The sequence below is a fragment of the Arachis stenosperma genome, chromosome 5 (assembly GCF_014773155.1).
Source record: "Arachis stenosperma cultivar V10309 chromosome 5, arast.V10309.gnm1.PFL2, whole genome shotgun sequence".
Taxonomy (NCBI): domain Eukaryota; kingdom Viridiplantae; phylum Streptophyta; class Magnoliopsida; order Fabales; family Fabaceae; genus Arachis; species Arachis stenosperma.
The window spans coordinates 52,723,118-52,730,747 of NC_080381.1; the positions used below are offsets into that span (position 1 = coordinate 52,723,118).

Genomic DNA, 7,630 nt, shown 5'->3' on the forward strand with positions numbered 1-7,630 from the left:
TCCAGTTTAATGTTTATTTGGACTGTTGTTTTGTTTAATACTTGCAGGTGACTAACTTAAGAGGAGATGAATAGATGTAAGTTTCTGTTAAAAGGTTAGTACACCTCCCGTCGTGCCGTCTTGCTTGTTGCTTCGCTGTGTCGTTTCGGTAGGTCCTATGTTCTCTAATCCTTTGCTGTTTTGTTGAGTTGTTATTGCGTTAGTTATTTTTTTTGTAATTTGCTATGTCTTTGTTGTTGTTGTTGTTCTGTTATCGTTGCTGTTGCTATTTTGTTGAATTTCTTGCAATGTTGTTTAGCTTTTGTTGTTATTGATATATTGGTAGACTAGATTGATACACTAGATTGGCTATATAGTAGTAGAAACTTTGGACCTTGCAGGCTATATGTTGGTAGAATTGACATTCTATAGCTGTTTACACACGGCACCAATTGCATTCAAAAAATCATGAGCATAGCCATGCTCATCTCTCCTCCAAAACCATTCTCATAGCCATTGCAGCGGCCACTACAGTTACCGTACTTCTCACCATTTTTTTGTCCTATTCTTGTTCCGTCGACAAAAGTCTTCCAACAAGAATGGAGCCTGCAAGGATAAGAATTCAAAAGGGCTTCATAACACAAGCAGCAGACTTATTGCTTCAGCAAAGTTGAGCATTAGTTCTAGTCCAGGTAAATTACAAACACTCAATTCATTTGCATAGTAATTATGTGTTTCTAGGCATGAATTAACTGCTTATGCAGATCATCACATGAATTTGCATTCTCAATAGCACATAAAGTAAATGCTGCCAACATTAACTCAGATATGTCCTTAAATGTATTAACGTTCTTATTCTTATAAGGATTAAGTTTAAGACATAGAAGCTAATGAATAAATGCTTGAAATCATTAATTTCAGATGTGAAGGGAGGGTGTCTTCAAGGAGGAAACCTTAGTAGGTCACCAACAACACCTAAATTCAAAGGAGTACAAGTTTTTACATACAAGGAGATAGAAGTGGCCACAAATAGATTCAGTGAAGCAAATGTCATTGATAATGGAGGGTTTGATTTGATGTACAGAGGAGTCCTAAGTGATGGTACTTTGGCAGCAATCAAGTTGCTACGCAGAGAAGGTAAGTAAGGGGAGCGTGCCTTCAAAGTAGAGGTGAGTTGGGTGTGTTAACTTCATTTAATGATATAATATATCTCTTTTGTTTTTGGTTAACATTGCAATGATTTAATATCTCCTTGTTTTTATCTAGCTCTATCCCTCTATATCTCCTTGGTTACCAATGCAATGATTTAATATATCCTTGGTTACCAATAAGAAAGAACATCTTGATTGTTGGATCTATAGTAATTGGCCTAGTCTGACTCCGTGAAATGCTTGTTCCAGTTCCACTATAACGTCCATTTTGGTACCAATTCAATGGTAGTAAAGAATCACAATGCTTTAATGCTAATTTAAAGAATCATAGTGCAAGATCTCAACCTCATATGTATTCTAACTTAACTGAATTTAATGTATGTAGTTTAATAATCATGTTTTCAGTTTAGTATATGAAGTTGTGAAGTTAGTTTAGAGTTATCATGAGAGTATATATTTTATGTTCACAGCTACTGTAGTCGTGTATGTATAAACATACTAAAATTTATCTATATATATTCAATTTCTTTTTACCTAATTTAGTCCTTTAGCTTCAATGATCTAAAGGAGGCCACTAAGAACTTCCCGCGAGAAAATTTAATTGGAGAGGGAGGATTCGAGCGTGTGTTCAAGGGATGGATTAATGGGAACAACTATGCTCCAACGAAACCGAAGAGTGGGATTGTAGTGGCCATTAAGAGTCTTAAGCCAGAAAGCTTCCAAGGTCACAAGGAATGGCTTGTATGTACAATAAAGACCTTAAATTATAGCTTATATTTTCCTTTTAACTCATTGATCTTGCTTCGGATTCGATTTCATTGATTTGCATCCTTTTGTTGACTAGCAGAAGTCAATTATCTCTGGCAACTTCACCATGAAAATCTGGTGAAACTTATTGGTTATTACTTGGAGGGTAAAAATAGACTTCTTGTTTATACATTGATAGAATAACTATTAGGCATATTAATACGTAGTCTAGTTAAAGTAAATTGTTAAAAATTAGTTATATGTTATTTGTCTTTCACACCTTATATTAAGGCTTTTAAAATGATTCGAGCATGTGAAATTCACCCGTGTAACTATTTTAAATGGAGTGGGTATTTTATTTTACAACTTGGAGTGCTGAATTTAATCAATCATTTTGAATAGCAATTTGAGTGAAACTATGGTTATGACTTTTGTCTTGTCAATTATAGTGAAAACTATAAGACATTACTATTGAGTAGATGTGCTTGCTTACTTAAAGAAATCTTTTAATGGTTCTTGTTTCTATAAATGTAATGTATTTTCCCTCATCAATTTGATAAAAAAAATAGGTAGAGAATCATCTTGAAGGGATTCCATACTATGGTCCACGAAGTGATTTTTCTGGTATCGAGATAAGCAATAGATTAGTGGGAAACAAGAGAAGCAATTCTGATTCTACTTTATGGGTTCTAAAAAGAACTAAGCATAATCACTACAAGAAAAATACCCATTCAGCTACACTTTTTTTAAGCTACATTTGAAAAGACTACACTTTTCTCCGTGTTGCCTTTTTATATGAGAAAAGGATACACAATTGTGGCATCATTTAAAAAGTGTAGCCTTAGGTATTTTAGAAATCACTTATAAAGCGTAGCCGTAGGTTGATATCTATAGATTCACTTTTCGTATCAAAGGAGACGCTTTTAAAGAGTAGCCTATTTATTAAGTTTTGGGTGCGTTTTAAAAGTGATGTCTAATGTGTCTAGAGTAAAAAATTAGACACTTGGTAAATTTTTTCCCTCTCCTCTTAACTTTTTCCCGGTGTAAAGCACACACTGTAAGCTAACACTTGGTGAAAATTTTCATTCCCTCCAAAGCTCAGAATTGAAGTCACCCTCTTAGTAGAGAAGAAAACCCTCCTGCACTCCTGCACCGCGTGAAGAGCGTGAAGCCTCACCGTCGCGAAGATCATCGCACCCCAGTCCCCACTCACCACTCAGCGCCACACCGTCGTGAAGATCGTGAAGCTCACACCATCGTGAACCCTCCTGCACTGATCGTCGCGCGCCGCCCATACCACCATCATGAACCCTCTTGCACTGATCTCCGCACCACTCACGACTTCGCCACTCACCGTCACCTGCGCCCTCCTGTATTGATCGTCAGCTGCGCCCTCACCATCGTCATCTCTGCGCTCATCTCGTCCTCTCTGCGCTCACATCGTCGAGAAGGTATTCTATAGATTTCCATTTGGTTCTGAAATTTGGGTGGTTTAGAGTTCCAATTTTAGGGTTTTTAATTTGGGGGTTTGGTATAATAATCTGGTTTATATGTAATTGTGAAATGTGAATTGATGAACAAGCCATGTATTGTTGATGAAAATGCATACTATTTATTTATTTCCATCCGCGTCTACTCGTTCTTCTTACCTCTGCGCATTCTGGTTCCTTTCTCCTTTGAATCTGCTGCTGCTTGTGCAATCTGACAATGAGCATTTTTTTGAATGGTTGAGTATATGGCTAAATTTATTGCTTTAATCACTAGGTGCTGTGTTAAGGAAGAAACAAATTTTTTCTGCAACCCAGCATGTTTAAGGAGAGTCGCAAGCTTCTACTGCTGTCTCTGGACAAGAAATCCACAGACTACTGTTAGGGAGGTCTAGAAGACGATGGAGGCATAGGATGCCAAATGCTGACAGGTAAATTCGGAGATGAACTACATAGATATAGGGAGTAAGCTTCGCTTCTGCATTAGTGTGCCAGATACCTTGCCATGGCTTGTTTTGTTGCTATGCCCAATGATTTTTATTATTTAATTAGCAGAGTATAGAAGTTGAGACCCTGTTCTGGTTATATTACTATCTTATCTGTTGACTGATATTTGCATCACTTTACTAGCTTCTTTTAGCTTTTCAAATTAATTGTTTTAAAAGGCAATGCAATTTCATGGCACTCACTACCTCCTTGATTTCTAGGTTTAGCATATCAATGTCATTATTATTTTAGATCACATAGGTTTGGACTGGCTGGCTGTCATTAGATCACAGAAAGTGGTCAACTGAATAGGGTATTTACTGAAATATGTTGAAAAGCAGGCTGTAATATACAATACTAATTCGAATGAGTTCTATTGCACTTTGCTACTTGCAGGGTGGGACTGTTTCGGCTATGACATTAGATATGGGAATACTTCTTGGGGTAAGCCTTTCAACACCCTTTTTGACTTTTTACAATGACTTGATGTTTTTAAAACTTTTGAAACTAAGTCTGTTTTTTTATTAGATCACTTGTGTTAACAGGAAAAATCAATTAGTATTGTATATTACAGCCTGCTTTTCAACATATTTCTTGTCAAGTTGTTTCTTCGAAAGCTTTTTAAGAAAGGTGGGGCCTGAAAGTACTTAAGGTGTTTTGGATGCTAATTTTTAGTTTTGTTTGTAACCCGGTTTCCGTACGCACCTGCTCCCCTCTAAATTCTTCAACTTGAATACCCTTTTTTTCCTATTTATTGCTTATTTTAAATTTTATTTGTGATGTCATACGTATATCTATATGCAGGATGCTGAAGTGAGGCAGAAGAAGCTTTAGTGTTATACTGATATTGACAGGTTGGTGTTCACATTGTATAATCAAATTTATAAAAATATTACCAAAATAGAAAATATTTAGTTGTCAAGTAAAAGTGGAAGGTGATGTTTTGGTATCTGTTGTATATTAATTCATATGATATTGTAATGAAGCACAGTTGCTTCGAATTTTAGTGCTATTCTGAGATTGACATGTGCAATTTGGTTTCTTTGTTTTAGGTTAAGGGTTTCGATACTATAGAATAGATAAATATTATAACTCATGTGCCAGATACTTTGGACTTATAGTGGCTGTCTTACTGTGTGAAGCTTATAGTTTTATATTAATGTGTGTGTGTACTTGTGTTGACTTTATTTGAAACAGTGAAGACTGGTCCTAACAGTTTATGGATTACTATTTATTTTTTAATTTATGCAGAATCCGCAATTGGATTCAAGTTGGATAGTCTTTTAAAGCTTACTGACACTTGTGCTTCTAACAATAAGATGACACTGATGCACTATATTTGCAAGGTATAATAACAATTGCACTATTTTTGACCTCTGCTCAAGGTCAGGTAAATAATTATTGTTCTGATTAGGGATTTTGATGATTGGAACTTCTGATTAGGGGTTTTGATTATTGTTACTTGATGTATATATCTCCTCACTATTATAAATTCCTTCATTGATAATATTTTAAGTTCTTGCTTTCTTATCATCTTGTACTTTGTTCAAGAGTTGTTGCAGTTGGGAGCTCCTGAGATTGTTCCAGATTATCCAATTCTTTCTGTTGACGACCTAGCAGATCAAATAGCCGAGGTTTTCAACTTTTTTAGGTGAATAAGTTCAAGCTTAATCTGTAATTGATTTCCATTTAATGACACAAAGAAAATTAGTTTACACCAATTTCCATTAGGCTTTGAATATTGGCAGTTGTTCATTTTGAGAAGGCAATCTGACCCCAACATTCTTTTTGTCTGCAGTCTTAGTACAGTAATGTGCATAGGAGTAGCTGCCCATTCTTACTTTATTTGTTGTAAGTTATTATGTTGGTGCTATGCAGCCTCTCCCCTTTTTAAATTACATTAGAGTTTCAATGATGGATCGTTCAATTTTTCTAATGTTTTTATGTGATATACTGCGTGATTTTTTTGTTGCCATCATCTTCTAACTGCTTCTCACTGCTCACCCAGCACCACCAGCATCTGCTCCATATTTAAAATTAACCTTTGTTGTCTATTGTGAAGTTAGCTTATAACTTCTCACTGCTCCAGCTCTTCCGTGGCGACACTATCCTCATCAAGGTCACTTTCTTACCCTCCTCTATCTTCTTACTTACCTTCCTCTTGCTGTGTCTTAGCTCTTAATTGATTTATTCGATTCCTCACAAAAAAGTACTCTTTTTTAGAGTTTCTTACTGGGGTGCTGTTTTTGTTTTGTTCTTTCTTAATGGATGGTGGTGTGAGATTTTGAATTTTATACTGTGGAGTACTAGGCCATGTATACTAAGAAGAAGATCATGATTGATTGACATGGTTGCAAATAGAGTTGGATTAAATTTAAAATGTTATTTATTTGTATCTAATGAAAGCATTTCGAGTTTGGAGTACAACTATCAGAATGTCTTAAAGTTTTCATTAATTTATCTCTTATATTTATTCTTTATGTTGCAACTTCTAAGTCAGATGGGGTTTTTGATTTATATATGTTTGCAGGGCAAGAAAAGGAGGGATACTGTTTACATAGCTCTTGCTGATGACACCTGTGAAGAGCCCAAGATCAGGATGAACAAAGTTGTGAGGTCGAATTTGCGGTTGGAGATGTTGTGTCCATGCACCAGTGCTCTGATGTGAAGTATGGGAAACGTGTGCACATTCTGCCTATTGATGATACCATTAAAGGTGTCACTGGCAATCTGTTTGATGCTTTCTTGAAACGTGAGTTTCTACCTTGAGCTTCTCTTAAGTTGCGGGTTTAGGGATAACTACTTAATTTGACTTGCTTTATGAGCTTGCTCTTAGTGATGAGTACTTTAATTTGAATGCATGCCAAACTGACTTAGTAGTATATATAGAATCTACAATCTTCAGTCTCTTGGACGACATTGATATTACATGTGGAATATGATTATTTTGGTGCTTGTAAAATATTATAACTTTTTAATGTAAATTTTGCAGCTTACTTCTTGGAAGCTTATCGTCCTGTCAAAAAAGGAGATCTATTTCTTGTCCATGGAGGGATGAGAAGTGTGGAGTTTAAGGTCATTGAAACTGATCCTGGGGAGTACTATGTGGTTGCTCCAGATACTGAAATCTTCTGTAAGGGGGAGCCTTTGAAAAGAGAGGATGAAGAGAGGCTGGATGAAGTTGGATATGATGATGTGGGTGGAGTCAGGAAACAAATGGCACAAATTCGTGAGTTGGTAGAGCTTCCCTTGAGGCATCCACAACTCTTTAAGTCGATTGGTGTGAAACCACCCAAAGGTATTCTACTTTATGGACCCCCTGGTTCCGGGAAGACAGTGATAGCAAGAGCTGTTGCTAATGAAATGGGAGCTTTCTTCTTTTGTATAAATGGACCGGAGATTATGTCCAAACTGGTAGGAGAGAGTGAAAGCAATCTGAGGAATGCATTTGAAGAGGCTGAAAAGAATGCACCATCCATCATCTTCATTGACGAAATTTATTCTATTGCACCCAAGAGGGAGAAGACACATGGTGAAGTTGAAAGGAGGATTGTTTCATAGCTTTTGACTCTTATGGATGGATTGAAATCTCGGGCTCATGTTATCGTTATTGGAGCTACCAATCGCCCAAACAGCATTGACCCAGCATTGAGAAGGTTCGGTAGATTTGATAGGGAAATTGATATTGGTGTTCCTGATGAAGTTGGCCGACTTGAAGTTCTTCGTATACACACTAAAAACATGAAGCTCTCTGATGATGTAAGTTTCATTGTCTCTTAA

At 36.3% G+C, this 7,630-nt stretch overlaps 1 pseudogene; it reads left to right on the forward strand.

Moving 5' to 3' along the window:
• The first annotated feature begins 1,077 nt into the window (after positions 1 to 1,077).
• LOC130980795 (cell division cycle protein 48 homolog) lies at positions 1,078 to 7,630 on the forward strand (annotated as a pseudogene).